This window comes from Antechinus flavipes, chromosome 1 (genome assembly GCF_016432865.1).
Source record: "Antechinus flavipes isolate AdamAnt ecotype Samford, QLD, Australia chromosome 1, AdamAnt_v2, whole genome shotgun sequence".
In the NCBI taxonomy this organism is placed as follows: Eukaryota; Metazoa; Chordata; class Mammalia; order Dasyuromorphia; family Dasyuridae; genus Antechinus; species Antechinus flavipes.
Window position 1 is genome coordinate 587,896,314 of NC_067398.1, and position 15,097 is coordinate 587,911,410.

Consider the following 15,097-nt stretch of genomic DNA (forward strand, 5'->3'; position numbering starts at 1 on the left):
GGTAAGAAGGAGCCTGAGAAAGCAAGAAGGAGAAGGAAAAAGATCAGGAAAACTCCATAAGCCTGCAACAAAAATAATAAGCAGAACACTCCTGAAATATCCCTCAAAAGGGCACTAAATTATGGTTTTACTACAAACTCTCAGTTTCTTAGGATTTTTAGATTCTCATTTTTCATGAAGTTCACAATGTTTGGTATTGATTATAAAGGTTTTTTTTTTTAATATTGGTCTTTACCCCCACTTATTCCTAGACCTCTATTAATATATACTATTCCAATAGCAGTAGTAATTCTGAAGAAATATTGCTTGAAAATTACTGGACTTCTAAAGAAAGAAGGAGAAAAGCAATAATATTATGACAGTTGGAGAGCTTGGGATCAGCTTATTCCTTCATGTTCTGAAATCTATGCTCTTATGAACTGAGAGAACCAATCATATATTTACAACTCATTTACAACTTATTTTAAACATTGGCTCTTTGAGGGAGAGGGTTTAGCATTTTCTTACTCAGGAGCAAAACCTATGATAAAAAAGTATGATAATACAAATCAGAGTATGCTAACATAATTATTATATTTGAATCCTGGAATTAAAGAAAGAGGGTACCTTAGAAGCATCATCCTTTTTTATGAAGGAGTAAACTGAGGCTCAGACAGGGCAAGGAACTTGTTCAAGGTCACATAGCTAGTAAAAGACACAGAAGGTCTGAATGCTGCTCTCTTCCTTTTTTTCCTCCATCATGCTGCCTCTTTATGGGGAAAAAGAACAGTTTCTTTTTTTTCTTTAATGTACTTTGATTCCTGAGACCGCAAGATCCCAGATTTAAATGTGGGAGAGATCTTTCAGGCCATGTAGTCTAACTGTCTTATTTTATAGATGAGGAGATAGAATTAGAAAAGCTAACTCATGATCATACAGATAGTGTCAGAGACAGAATCTGAAGCCAGGACTTTCTGAATTCATATGCAGATCTCTTCATCTCATACACTCCTTTGAATAAAGAAGCTGTACAAGCATCACAAAATCTTACTATTATGGGTTTGGAGGGCCCACCTGTTCTATCTCTCTGCTCTTGGCATGGCTACAAACTAATCAATCATATTTTTAATATATTATTTTTCAGGAGTAGTACTAATAACTAACATTTACATAGTGCCTTATTGATAGGTGCTATGATAAAATTTGCTTTTTACAAATATCTCATTTGATTCTCACAATAACCCTGGGAGGGAGGAGCTACTACCATCATTTTTCAGATGAGCAAAGTAAGACAATTGACATAGCTCAGAAGTATCTGAGTGGGATTTGAACTCTGATTTTTCTTACTCTAGGTGCAATACTCTCTACATTATGCCACCTAACTTCCTGAAGTAGTAGTTAGAGGACAGCAACTATCCTCAGGAGGACATACCTGGATCCTGATTCTGTTACAGGAAACAGCTGAGTAATCCTGAACAATTTACTTAATCTCTACATGTCCCAGACCATTGTGGAAGACTTTTTAAGTTAAGTTACAGATGAGATAGTCACTTTAATCAGTGGAGGGAGTTTCTGCACCAAAACTGCCTAACACTCTGAAAACCCAGATATTGGGGGGGGGGGGAAGAAGAGGGGAAAGGGGAGAGGATCTCTTACAGATAATTGGAAGTTATTTTAGTTCTAATCAGTCTCTTCCCTCAAGATTTTGGTTTAGTCTTTTCATCACTTCATCTCTTTCCTAGCCACCTCTAGAAATGTATCAACAGGCTAAAAAACCACGAAGAGCAATTTTGTTTTGTTTTGTAAAAAATACTTATAAGGACTAATAAATGACAGTAGCTATGCAGCTAGACTTCGTTATTTTTTAAACTTGAACTGGGAAAACTTTGAGCAAGCTGATGTAACTCCCTTCAAAGTGCTTGAAACCCTGGAGGAGCCGCTTCTGAGTTATACATATACACTACTGCTGAGAAGAAAAAACACTTCAACATATCTCTGGAGCCAGAGTTTAGTCCTAGAAGAAGCAGCCACAAACACATTGAGGTAAACGGAAAAGATAGGAACTTTTGACTGCAAATGGCTTTCTTTTTGTCCCTTAGTTTTTTGTTGGTTTTTTTTTTTTCATTTGCCGCAAGAAACTAATCCATTTCCTGCGGACACAGAGACCTCCTGACCCTCTCGGCTGATACAGCCCGCTTTACACATCCTGCTTCTCCAGCACCTAAAAATAAACCGGCGTGCAATGAAATGCACAATTCCCCAACACGCCCCTTCCCCTGGGGTCCCTAAGAGCACAACTAACCAACGTTCCAAATCCTGTATCAGAAGCCAGAATGCACACTTCCTCCTCCGCTTCTCCCTACAGCTCCTTTCCATCCTGAGCCAAAGCACCCCCCACCCCAATTCTGACATTTCCCCTGCGCCACCTACTCCCGGCCAGGCCCCTGATAGGGGGCCGTAAGGGGAAGGCAACTGGGTGCGGTGTGGTGCGTGTTCAGCTACGGCAGGACGGCAATTAGGACGCCCCTTCCCTTTCCACTATCCTTAGGCTCCTGCTCCAGAGATAAGGAAACCAGATGTGCACCGGAGCCCTGGTCCTCTTCTCCCCTGAGAGATGCACTCCTACTTTCAAAGGCTTTGAGATCTCTCTGCTACGCCCCAAAGGCTGACTCTGAGCACTGGGTCCCCCTCCTGACTCCGCTTTTGCACGGCTTGCCCCAAAGTTCCTCTCTCTTGGCCAATACCCATTCCCCTTCCATTCTTCCTGTCCCCCCACAAAAAAAAAAAAAACGGGGGGAAAGTGAGTGCATAATCGTGGCTGCGGATGAGGAGGTCTGGGGTCCAGGGTCCTCACTAAAGTGCTGCGCTTCTCCCCTATTTGTACACCCTGAACAACCGGGCGGCTGCAGCCGCTCCTACCTCCCGCCCCTTCCCCCCAAATCCTCCAGACCCGCCCCAGCCACAACTCTGCCCAGGCGCTCTAAGCAAAGAGAATGAGACGCGGAGAGAGAAACGCTGCGACTCACCGCCACTGTCGCTCCCGGCGTCTGCCTGTGTCACCCGGAGAGAGGCGGTGGCGTGGCGGCGGCGGCAGCAGCGGCAGCAGCGCCTTACCCCCGCCTGCCTCCCCGCGACGGCCGCGGCAGGCGCGCCGGGCCCCCTCCCAACAGCCAACCAGACCCTCACCAGCACACCTCTCCCTTCCCCGGGCCCGGGCTCTCAGGGGACCGAGAGAGGCCCACATCTTCTGCCCCAGCCTGGGATTGACATGCCGTGGCTGGAGGGTCCGGAGGGACCGTAGGGGTCCGATTAGAAGGGCGCAAGCATTCGACGCCTCTGGGAGTAAGAAGTGGCGGGAGGCTTGCGAGCAGAGATCACCACATGGAGCTGGGGCTAGACGGGAAACTGAGAGCAGGGAAGTAAATTCTCCCGCGGTCACCTTCCCCTCAACGGGGAATAGAACAAGTTTGCCCGGTGCCTGGTTAGCGCCGTCTGAAATTCAGATCATAATCAAGGAAAGTTTGCTACCCTTGTTAATACTTAGTTATTTGAACAGCAGCTGCTACTGTGACCTTGAACACATTGTTTCCTTTCTAGGCCTCAGTTTTCCTTGTCTATAAAGTGAGGAGGAGCTCTAAAAGCTCTTCCAGCTCTATGCTCTGATGAGTAAAAATACCTGTCTCTGTCTCTCTCTGTCTCTCTCTGTCTCTCTCTCTGTCTCTCTCTGTCTCTGTCTCTCTCTGTCTCTCTCTTTCTCTCTGTCTTTGTAAACCAGAAGTTAACTTTTTTGAGGGTGGGGGAGGGTATCGACTCCATTGATAATCCGAGAATCCTATGGACCCTTTCTCCGAATAATCTTGTTAAAGGCATAAAATAAAATACATAGGATTACAAAGGAAATCAATCACATTAAAAGACAATTCTCTTTTTTTTTTTTTAAGTTCACAGATTCTTAAGTTATGAATCCCTTATCTAGACTTTCTCACGTTTCCTGGTCTCCCTTTCGCCCAAGAGGTCAATGATTAATTCTATGCAGATGATTTTCAAATCTGTATATGCAGTCTTAATCTCCTTCCTGAACTCTGATCTCCCATCCTAGTTGCCAGTTGGACATCTCCAACTACACATCTGCTAAGCATCTTGAAATCCCCAGGCTGAAAATAGAATTCATTAGCCTGTCTCTCTTCCAAATTTCTCTATTTCTATTAAAGACACTACAATCCTTCTACCTTACCCAAGAGTCATCCTGTATTTCTCCTTCTCTTTCACTACCTTTTTCTCCCCTTCATCAAGTTTCTTCAATCCTTCCTCCACAAGATCCTCCACTCATGATTGCTATCTTATTCTATCACCTCTCTCCTGGACAACTGTAACTGACATCTAATCCTCTTTTCAATTTTAGCCCTTTCCAATTCTTCCACACAGCTGCTAAAATTATCATCCCAAAACAGTCCTGACCATGTCACTCAGCTCCCTATCACTATGATACAAGTTCCTTTTTGACATTTAAAGCTGATCAAAATCTAGTTACACCCTGCCTTTCCAGGATTAATAATAATAGCTAGTATTTATATAGTGCTTTGAAGTTTGCAAAGCATTTTCCTTATGTTATCTCATCTGATCCTTAGTACATATCACTCATTTTGTGCACTCCTACCATGCTTCATATTCCAGGCAAATTGTCCTATTAACTGTATTTCAGTACTGGTTTCTCAAAACTTTAATTATGATGGGACAACTGACATAGGATGATGACATTGTGTTCCCCTATTTCTTCAAAACAGTCCCCTACACAATCCTGGAGCTCTGTGGTCCTTTTCTGAACTGACTGTGGCAGTCTCACCTCTTTCTTTCCCATTCCAATGTGCCATCTCTATTCCAGTCTGAGAATACTCTCCCTTTCTTGGTCCCAGGCTATAGCACCTTTGTCCCAAGGTCTGTCTTTCACCACAAATCAGTCTCCCTTTTATGTGCCCAGGGTAAATTCAGATGGGGGTGAGGCTAGGTTTTTTTCTCTGGATGTGAGTAGCATTTTCAACCATGAGTCTTTTGGAATTGTCTTGAATCATTGCATTGCCCAGAAGAACAAAATTATTCATGGTTGATCATCTTATAATGTTGCTATTACTGTGTAAGATGTTCTCCTGGTTCTGCTCACTTCACTCAGTATCAGTTCGTGTAAGTGTTTCCAGGTTTTCCTGAAATCCCATCTGCTTATAGCAGTAGTTCTCAAACTTATATTCTCAGTATTTTTTATACCATTAAAAATTATTGAGAATTTGCCCAAAGAGTTTTTGTTTATGTGAGTCATATTTATAGATATTTACCATGTTAAAAATAAAAACTAATGTTGAACTTGTAGACCTTCTGAATAACTTTCAGAAATCCCCCAGGATTCTCTGCTTTAAGAACCACTGTCTTATAGCATAATAGTATTCCATTCATGTACCACAACTTGCTTAGCCATTCCCCAATAGATGGATATTTCTTCAATTTCCAATTCTTTGCCACCATAAAAAGAGCCATTTTTGATCCAACCATTGTGGAGAGCAATTTGGAACTATGCTCAAGGGGCTATCAAACTAATACCCTTTGATTCAGCAATGTCTCTACTGGGTTTGTATCCCAAAAAGATCATAAAAGAGGGAAAAAAACCCACATATACAAAAATGTTTGTAGCAACCCTTTTTGTAGTGACAAGGAACTGGAAATTGAGTGGATCTCCATTGATAGGGGAATGGCTGAATGAGTTATGGTATATGAGTGATGAGCAGACTTATTTCAGAAAAGATTGTAAAGACTCACTTGTACTGATGCTAAATAAAGCTAGCAAAATGAAGAGAACATTGCACACAATAATAACAAGATTATGTAATGACCAACTTGATGGATTTGGTTTTTCTTAACAATTAGGTGATTCAAGGCAATTTTAATAGACTTGGGATAGAAAGTAGAATCTGAATCCAGAGAGTAAACTTTGGAAACAGAATATAAAACAGAACATAATCTTTTCACCTTTTGTTGTTGTTTGTTTGTTTTTCTTTCTCTTTTTTTTTTCTTTTTTGATCTGATTTTTCTTTTGCAGCATGATGACTATGGAAATATTTTTAGAAGAACTGCACATGTTTAACCTATATTGGATTGCTTGCTGTCTTGGGTGGGAGAGAGAAAAATTTGGAACACAAGTTTTTGCAAAGGTGAATGTTGAAAATTATGTTTTCATGTATTTGGGAAAATAAAATACTATTAAAAATAAAAATAAAATAAAATTTAAGTGCCCCTATAAATGGGGTAATATTTTAAAAAGAGGTCTTTTTTAACTTCATTTCTTACTAGCCTTAGTCACTGAATAGGTCTTGCCTCAAAGGAACTGAGACCTGGGAAAGACCTTAGCTTAAAAAGGCCAAAGTCTTCCAGTCCATCTCCAGTCACCCTGATCTGTGTCTTATCTCTGGACCCAGAAACTCTGGAAGATAGAGTGAGGCAACTCTGCCTCACTTAAATCTAATTCACTTGCAAGTCAAGCTCCTTAAGTCATTGATACTCTTTGAGAAAGAAGACCAAATAACAGCAGCAAAAACAACAGCAAGAATTCCTAGTACTTAGCATATAATGAGTACTTGATAAATATTTGCTGACTGAGTGCAATATTTGGACACAATTTCTTAATTGCTAGTTGGGAACAAATGTTCTCGATGAATATATATGGCTTTTTCTTTTGCCTAGGCTCTTTTTAAGGTCAGCTGACTTTCTGACACAACCAAAGAACAAGGTAATCATTAAAATGTGCTCTTGAAGTTTTTCAGGAAACAAAGTGAAGGTGATTTAAATGGAAAAGGCTGCCCTTTGGCATTTGTCTTTTACATTCTGCCACTTGAAGTGGTTCTGACAACAGCCACCCAAAAGCTTTCTCCAAATTCAGGAAAAATTCATTCTTTCCAAGAAGAAGTAAAAGAGATTGAGTTATTTATTCCTCAAAGGAGGAAGTGTCTTCCTGTGTAAACTTCTCATGAATCAAATGTTTATGATGTTTCTGGATCGAACTGGCTACCAGTTGATGGAATGTGGCAAAGCTTGTTGGCCCTAGGGAGGACCAAATAGAATACACTACCCAAAGGCTTCCTAGGGCAACATCTCTTTGGTAATTGGACTGTATCTGTTGAGACTGATGTGATTGTAACCACCAGGCTATCTAGCTCCAGGAAATAATGACCTTGAGGATAATGTCTTGTCTTGAAAATGTAGTTATCTCTACTTTAGATTATCTTGTCCAAATTTATGGCCAGAATGTTGGCTCCAGAAGAATACTGGTTGTGGCTATATTGGTTTAATTTACATTTCATGGCCGGCTATAATAGAATGCCTGAAATAAGATGCTTAACCTAACTACTCCCTGACCCTACCTCCAATAAACCACAAAATTAACATATCAGTGACATCCTGAAGCTAACGAGTAGCAATAATGAAATGCCTAACCTAACCACTTCCCAATTCCATCTCTAAGATCAGTATCCATGAAGCACTTGGTGTTTTTCTCTAACCTTTTTTCTATTAAAAATATCTGTTCCCTGCTTTTTCCACTAGTCCCATTTTGAAATTTAGCCTGCTGTCAACCAAGTTATAATAATGAAAACTTTTGCCTCTTGATTTGGAGATATCCCAGCTAAAGTTCTACCTTCTACAAAATATTTATTCCAATCTTCCTTAATTTTAGTGCTTTCCCTTTGAGATTATCTCCAATTTATCCTGTATATATCCTCTTTATACAAAGCTCTTTGCATGCTGCCTCCCTTTTAAAATATAAAGGATTGTCATTTTCCTTTCTTTGTATCTCTAACACTTAACATAGTACCTTGTACATAGCAAGTGCTTAATAAATATTAGTTGGCTGTTTGATTGACACAAGCTCATATTTCTCAATTTAATTAGAATACTTCTAGCAGTCCTTCTAGTCTCAAGAAATATCTGCCCTGGGCTGAGCTGTCTCTTTTCAGCTTCTGAGGTCCCAGGAGAAACTGGGTCCTTTTTCCTCTGGGACCTACTTCCATCCTTTGGTCCTTAAATTGAAAGTATACTCTTCGTAATTATTTCTAGATCCTGCCCACATAAATTTCCTGCTGTGCTTTTTCTGTGATTCTGGGAAATACAGCATATTACTGTATTTCCTTGGGACATCCTAAACTTAATTAAATTTTTCTCTCACCTACAATCTCTCTTCTTATCTCCTCTTATCCTTATCCTCTATGCCCTCTACTCTTTCTTCTCCCCTTCTTCATTCTTGCCTTCTGTTTCCTTTTTTCCCTTCTCACTCTCTCTCCCCCTTTTCCCTTTCCCCCTTTTTTCTCCCCTCCCTTTCCTTTCTTCTTATTCCTTACTTCTTTTTCTTATACCTTACTCTCCTTTCAATTATTCTCTTCCTCTCATTTCTTGCTCCTCCCTCTCTGCTTCTTCCCCTATTTACTTTTTCCTACCTCTCTTTTCTCCACCACCATAAGATCTGTAAAGACTATAATATCTCCTAACTATGCCCAAAGGACAATCAACTATACATAGCCATTGATCCAACAATACTACTATTAGGTCTGTATCCCAAAAAAGATCATTTAAAGAGGAAAAGAACTACATGTTTAAAAATGTATATAAAAGCTCTTTTTGTGGTAGCCCAGAATTGGAAATCTAGGGGATGCCCATCAACTGGGGAATGGCCAAACAAGTTGTATTATACAATTTTGATAGAATATTATTGTACTCCAAAAAATGTTGAGCAGGATACTTTCAGGAAAAATTTGGAGAGACTTATATGAACTGATCCAAAGTGAACTGAGCAGGACCAGGAGAACATTATACATAGTAAAAATAAAATGATCAACTATGAATGACTTAGCTCTTCTCAGCAATACAATGATCCAAAACTCATGATGGACTCATGATTCGAGAATTGATCAAGGATTCATTATGGAAAATGCTATCCACATTCAGAGAAAGAATTGTAGATCAAAATATACTATTTTCACTTTGTTTTCTTTTTTTCTTATAGTTTGTTTCTTCTTTCACAATATGACTAATATGGAAATATGTTTTACATAACTGCATATATATAATTTATATCAAACTGCCTATCTTCTTAGGGAGAAGGGAACAGAGGAAGGGAAGGAGAAAATTTGGAACTCATTTTTTAAAAAAATTAAATGTTAAAAATGTCTTCAAATGTAATTGGGGGAAATACTATTCATTAAAACCTCCTGCACTAATCATGGATTTTTATAGCTCCACCCAGGTCTACAATTCTACCTGAAATTTTTTTTTATTATAATCTACTTTCAATATTCCCAGCTACCCTAGACACAACTCCCTAAGCCATATGATAAAGGAAGAGGGGACTTTTCACTACAGTGGATTCTCCCATACATCCATATGTTCCTGCTTTTTTATTTGCAATTGATGCAAACTACAGGAGCACTGTTCTCTTTGGCAAAAAGTAAAACTGTTTTTCTGTAGTGACAACAGTGGGTGCAAAAGGGTAAAGCCTAGCCTTTCCATCCATCGGCCTGCTTTGTGAGCAATGAACTCTAGACATCCATCTTTTGCCTTTGGGAAGACCAGTGATTCTCAAGGTTTTTCCAGAACAATTCTGGAATTCTATTGAATAATGCCATTACTCTGAACTGAAACACTTTCTTGGAGTTTTCTTGGAACATAAAATAGTTTCTGAATCCCAGTTTTTTAGAATCTCAGTGTGTAATCAAGTCCATTAAATTGCATAAGATGATTGTCATATTATCCAAGCAACCTATGTATTAACATTCCAAAGATGCCATATTTTTGAGAATTATCTCTGTTTGCAGGCATGGATTCATACAGTCACAACTAGATAGGATTCTAGGGGTCTTGAGGGGACCTCAGGGAAAAGTGAGACCCAGGGAGGTAAAGTAATTTGCCTAAGGTAATACAATTATTAATTGACAAAAACAGGATGTGAGAATATGCCATATACTCATATATCTATTCTTCTGCTTCTAATCCTTCTATGAGGCTAAAGGTCCCATGAAAGAAGAGACCCCCATCTTACCTAAATTCTCTATCCCATCCCAACATTTAAAATAGTGCTCTGCAAATAATAAATATTTTTAAATTATTTGTTAAATAATAACTCATATAATGTATTAACCATTGAAAAACACTTCACTCAGTGAAAGAACCAGGACAATTTTATACACATCAACAACAAGATTATATGATGATCAACTTATGGACTTAGGTGATTCAAGGCAATTCTAATAAACTTGGGATGGAAAATGCCAATCACATCCAGAGAGAGAACTATGGAGATTGAATGTGGATGGAAGCATAGTATTTCAACCTTTTTGTTTGTTTCTTTCTTTCTTGTATTTTTTTTTCACCATTTGGTCTGATTTTTCTTGTAACATAACAAATATGAAGAAATATTTGAAAGGATTGTACATATTTAACCTCTATCAGATTGCTTGCTCTTTTGGGAAGGGCAAAGGTAAGGGAGGAAGAAGAAAAGTTTGAAACACAAAGTTTTACAAAAACACGTACTGGAAAAATATAATATTATTGAGAAAAAAAGAAAAGAAAAAAAGAAAAACATTTCACTCATAACAGTCTATGAAATATAAGTAGTATATTATTACTCATTTAACAATGAGTAAATTGTCTCAAAGATTTTGAATCCTCTGCATACAGTAGATATTTTTAAATTATTTATTAATTAGTAACTCATGCTTATATAGTTTATTATTTTTACAACACACTTCATTTACAATAGCCCTATGAGATATAAAAAGTATATTATTATATGTGTATTACAGATGATGATATTGAGGTTCTAAGACTTGCCTAGAGTTACAAAGCTCTCAAATGTTACAGCCAGGATTGGAATTTAGTTAGGTCTTTGGACTCCATAATTCTTTTCACTATACTACTCTATTTCCTTCTGAATGTTCTATAACACAGAACTCCGATTTTTTTTTTACAGCCAACATAAAATTTATGTACCAGAGGAAAATAAGAAGACATTCCTAATAGCAAATAGAGGAATTATTGTTACTTAACACTATCTATGAAATCCATCTGTCTGTCAGCATCCTCCATTCCATTGATAAATTTGTTGTTGAAATTGTTACAACGAGCTGAATTAACCAAGCCCCCTCTGCTCAGATTTCTTCCCTCATGAAGTTCTTCAACAAGTCTGAGTATAAGACAATTACTACTAGGACAATAAGGCTGAGGGCATGATGGGCATGGAATCAGGAGGACTTGAATTCAAATTTGGCAACAACACCTACTATGTAATCCTATGCAAGACACTTAACAATCTGTCTGCCTTGGTTTTCTCAACTATAAAAATGGGGCTAACAGTGATGTGGGTGATGTAGACTCCAGATGACTGTAAGCACCGAAAGTTGAGATTTAGTCATGTAAAAAGCCATTCTCTTTGGCAAAAGGTATTTATTTAGGGAAGACGTTACAGACAAAATGAAGGGATACAATAGACACCAGAACTGGTAATATGAAATAGAGTAAAAACATATGAAATATAAGTACTTCAGGAGAATTCACAATCACTAGGTAGAAAGGGGCACCCCCTGAGGCTGGGGCATGCCCTTAGCTGGCAGGCTAAATCCTGAAAGGGTCTTAGCAGATAAAAGAGTTAGTTAGCTCTAAGGAGGAGAAGTGGGGTTGAGAAGCATAATGGAGTTAGGAGAGATACTATAAGGCATGGGGAAAAGTAAGGAGAAAGACATCATAAGGCAGAATGTTGTGGTGGACTGTCCCAAAGGAAGTCAGTAACCATGAGATGGCCATTAAGTTGATCTTATAGGGAAAATATAACTTCAGGTTCATAACTGGGATTTCTGACAGGACATCTTACAGAGGATGGGTCTCAGAGATTTGACATAACTTGGATTTCTGACTGGAAGACCTCCCCAGAGGACAGGACTGAAGAGCTAAACTGATCTCACTCAGTACCTTCTCTCTGCCTGCCTCAGGAATAATTTTTTTTTATTATTTCCTCTGCTAACTACACCCAACATTGAAGGCCTCATCAATAGGACCTTTCTCTCAGAGTCGTAGTGAAGATCAAATGAAATATGTGGAAAAAACACTCAGCACAGGGTTTGACATGCTGAGTCTCCCTTCCTTGTCTCCCTTCCTTTCTCCAATGATTGAGGCAGAAGCTTCAGCTTCAGAGAAGGAAACACCATTAACTCTCTATTTTGTTCTAATTCGCTTTAACCCTGATACTGAATAGACTTGTATCATAGTAATTAGTATATTTGCCTTCCTCACAACTTAGCAACCATTTGAGACTTTTGTGGAAAGAGGAAATGTTTGGTTGAGATAGACTGTCTCTGGAAATACAGTGTGCAACTCATAGTCATGTAATTGTCTAAGTCTCATTAATGACATTTTGGATCATCTCTTACCACAGCAACAGAGTCTCTGGTTAAAGTAATTTTATTAACTCAGTGGACCTGGTACATGACTCATATGCCAAGGTAAGATTCAAAACCTGATAGAAAATAATTGAAACATAAAACTTTTATCTATAGTTGATTATAGATTGGAATTAAAACCACAAAATATAACTTTGACATATCATTGTTATTTTAAATGCTGCCTTTCTCTTTTGATCTATATTCTTAAAAAATGTAAAGGCCCAGAAATCAGAAATCTGTGGTTTACTTTCTGTGGTGAGCTTTTTCTTCTCAAAACGCAGCCAGGTGATAAAAGTTCAGATCTTTTATTATCCCAATATAGCCCGGTTAGCTTAGAGGCCTATCTCTCTGCTTGGTTCCAAGAGCTCTCTCCAAATGTCACCAAATCCAAAGGTCTGGTCCTACAGCCTCTGCCTCTGCTTTCTTCAGCCTCCAGCCAGCTCCAGTCTTCATGTCATTCCGGTGAAATCTCGACTTGTAGCGTCTTCCTCTGAAGAACTCTCCGACTGGCCCATTGGCCTATTTATGCTCCTTCCAGAGAGAGGGATTATGGGTAGTTCTACTTAGTACCTTGTTTCAGGTTCTGCCCAAAACATCTTCTTGTAACATTAGATCAACTCTAATTAGTTAGCAGTTAGTAAGGATTCCAACAACTTTCCTCACCATCTTCTGTTTAGGAAGTTATTCCATATGTCTACTAGATAGAGGACTTCAGCAGTTTGTAACAATTTCTTCTCTTTTGAATGGTGTTTGAAACTTTAATAGATATGCCATTTTTTCTTAACAAAGCAAGCGCTAAAAAAACATAAGAGTAATTTTGTTGTTGTTGTAGTTCAATCAGGTCCAACACTTTATGACCCCATGCAGAGTTTTCTTAAGAAAGATGCTGGAATTGTTTGCCATTTCCTTCTCCAGCCCATTTTACAGTTGGGGAAACTGAGGCAAACAGGATTAGGTAAATTGCCCATGGTCACACAGCTAGTAAGTTTCTGAGGATGAATTTGAACTCAGGAAAATGAATCTTCCTGACTCCTGATCCCAGCACTCTATCCACTGTGCCCTCTAGTTATCTCAGTAATTTTATAAATGATAGTAAAAATGTATTTTGAAATATATGAAATACAGTCAGAAAAAATACCAAAATAATGAAAGTAGTTTATGATACAATTAGAAACTTTTTTCTTGTTATATAAATTCCTTTGTTATCACTGACAAATAAGATCCATTATCTCTGCATGAGTGGGGCAAGTCTAAAGAATAAATGTTCCCAGAAATCTTTGGATAAATAATAACTTTCATAGACTTCCTTATGACACTGTCGTCTCCCCTGGTTCCTGTCTCTAGAGAACCAGAAGATATTCCTGCTCTAATCTTCTTGGCACAATGTATATAGATTTCCCTCTTTTTCCCTTAGGACTTAGTTCAGGCAAAGGAATCCGTCCTAAACTTGGTAATGTCTCAAATAGATTTCCTTCCTATTATCTCTCAATTATTCTTCTGTGCTCCCATTACTAATTTTGGAGAGTTTCTATTGAGACTCAGATTCAGTTCTAGACACACTATCCATCTCTTAGTCCATACCAGTGAGTGGACTAAATTGTGACATTATTGATGCTTTGTACTCTTCTCAAAGAATACAATATTGACTCCAATAAACTAGAAGAAATGATATTCTAATCAAATATTTCTTTCTTCTCTGGTTGTTAGTCTTATAAATTATCCAGGCCACCCTTCTACCTAAGTATAGCCCTTCCTTTTCTGGCATAATATAATGAGAACTGATTTTTTTTTCTTTCAAGATGCTATTTTCTTTTCAATTTTATGTAAAAATTTTTAGCATTTTAAAAATAATTCCATATTCCATAAAAATAATTAAAAATAAAAATAACTCCAAATTATCTCCCTTCCGTCCTATCTCCCTCTTTGAGAAAGAAAGCAGTTTAATATAGGTTATACATATGTACACATGCAAAATATATTTCCAAATCAAAAATGTTTTACATATACACACACATACATGTGTGTGCATGTATATGCACTACATGCTCTAAAAAGGGAGGGAGAGAAAAATAATATCCTTAGACCTGCATTCAGATTCTATCAATTCTTCCTCTGGAAATGGATAGCATTTTTTATCGAGTCATTTGGAATTGTCTTAAGTCATTGCTGAGAAAAGCTAGGTCATTCATATTTAATCATTGTACAATATTGCTGTTACTGTGTACAATGTTCTCCTTTTTCTACTCACTTCACTTTGCATCAATTCATATAAATCTTTCCAGATTTTTTCTGAAAATATTCCATTCTGCTCATCATTTCTTATCACAATCAGATACCACAACTTGTTCAATTATTCCTCAAATGATGGATATCCTCTCAATTTACAATTCTTTGCTACCATAGAAAAGCTGCCATAAATATGTTGTCCATATAGGTCCTTTTCCTTTTTTTTTTAATTTCTTTAGGAGAGAGAGTTAGTAATGAAACTGCTAAATCTAAGGACATACACATAGTTCCAATTTGTTCTCCAGAATGATTGGATCAGTTCACAACTCCACCACAGCGTATTCATGTCTCAGTTTTCCTACATCCTCTCCAACATTTGTCAATTTCTTTTTCTGTCATTTTAACCAATCTGAAAGGTGGCATGGGAT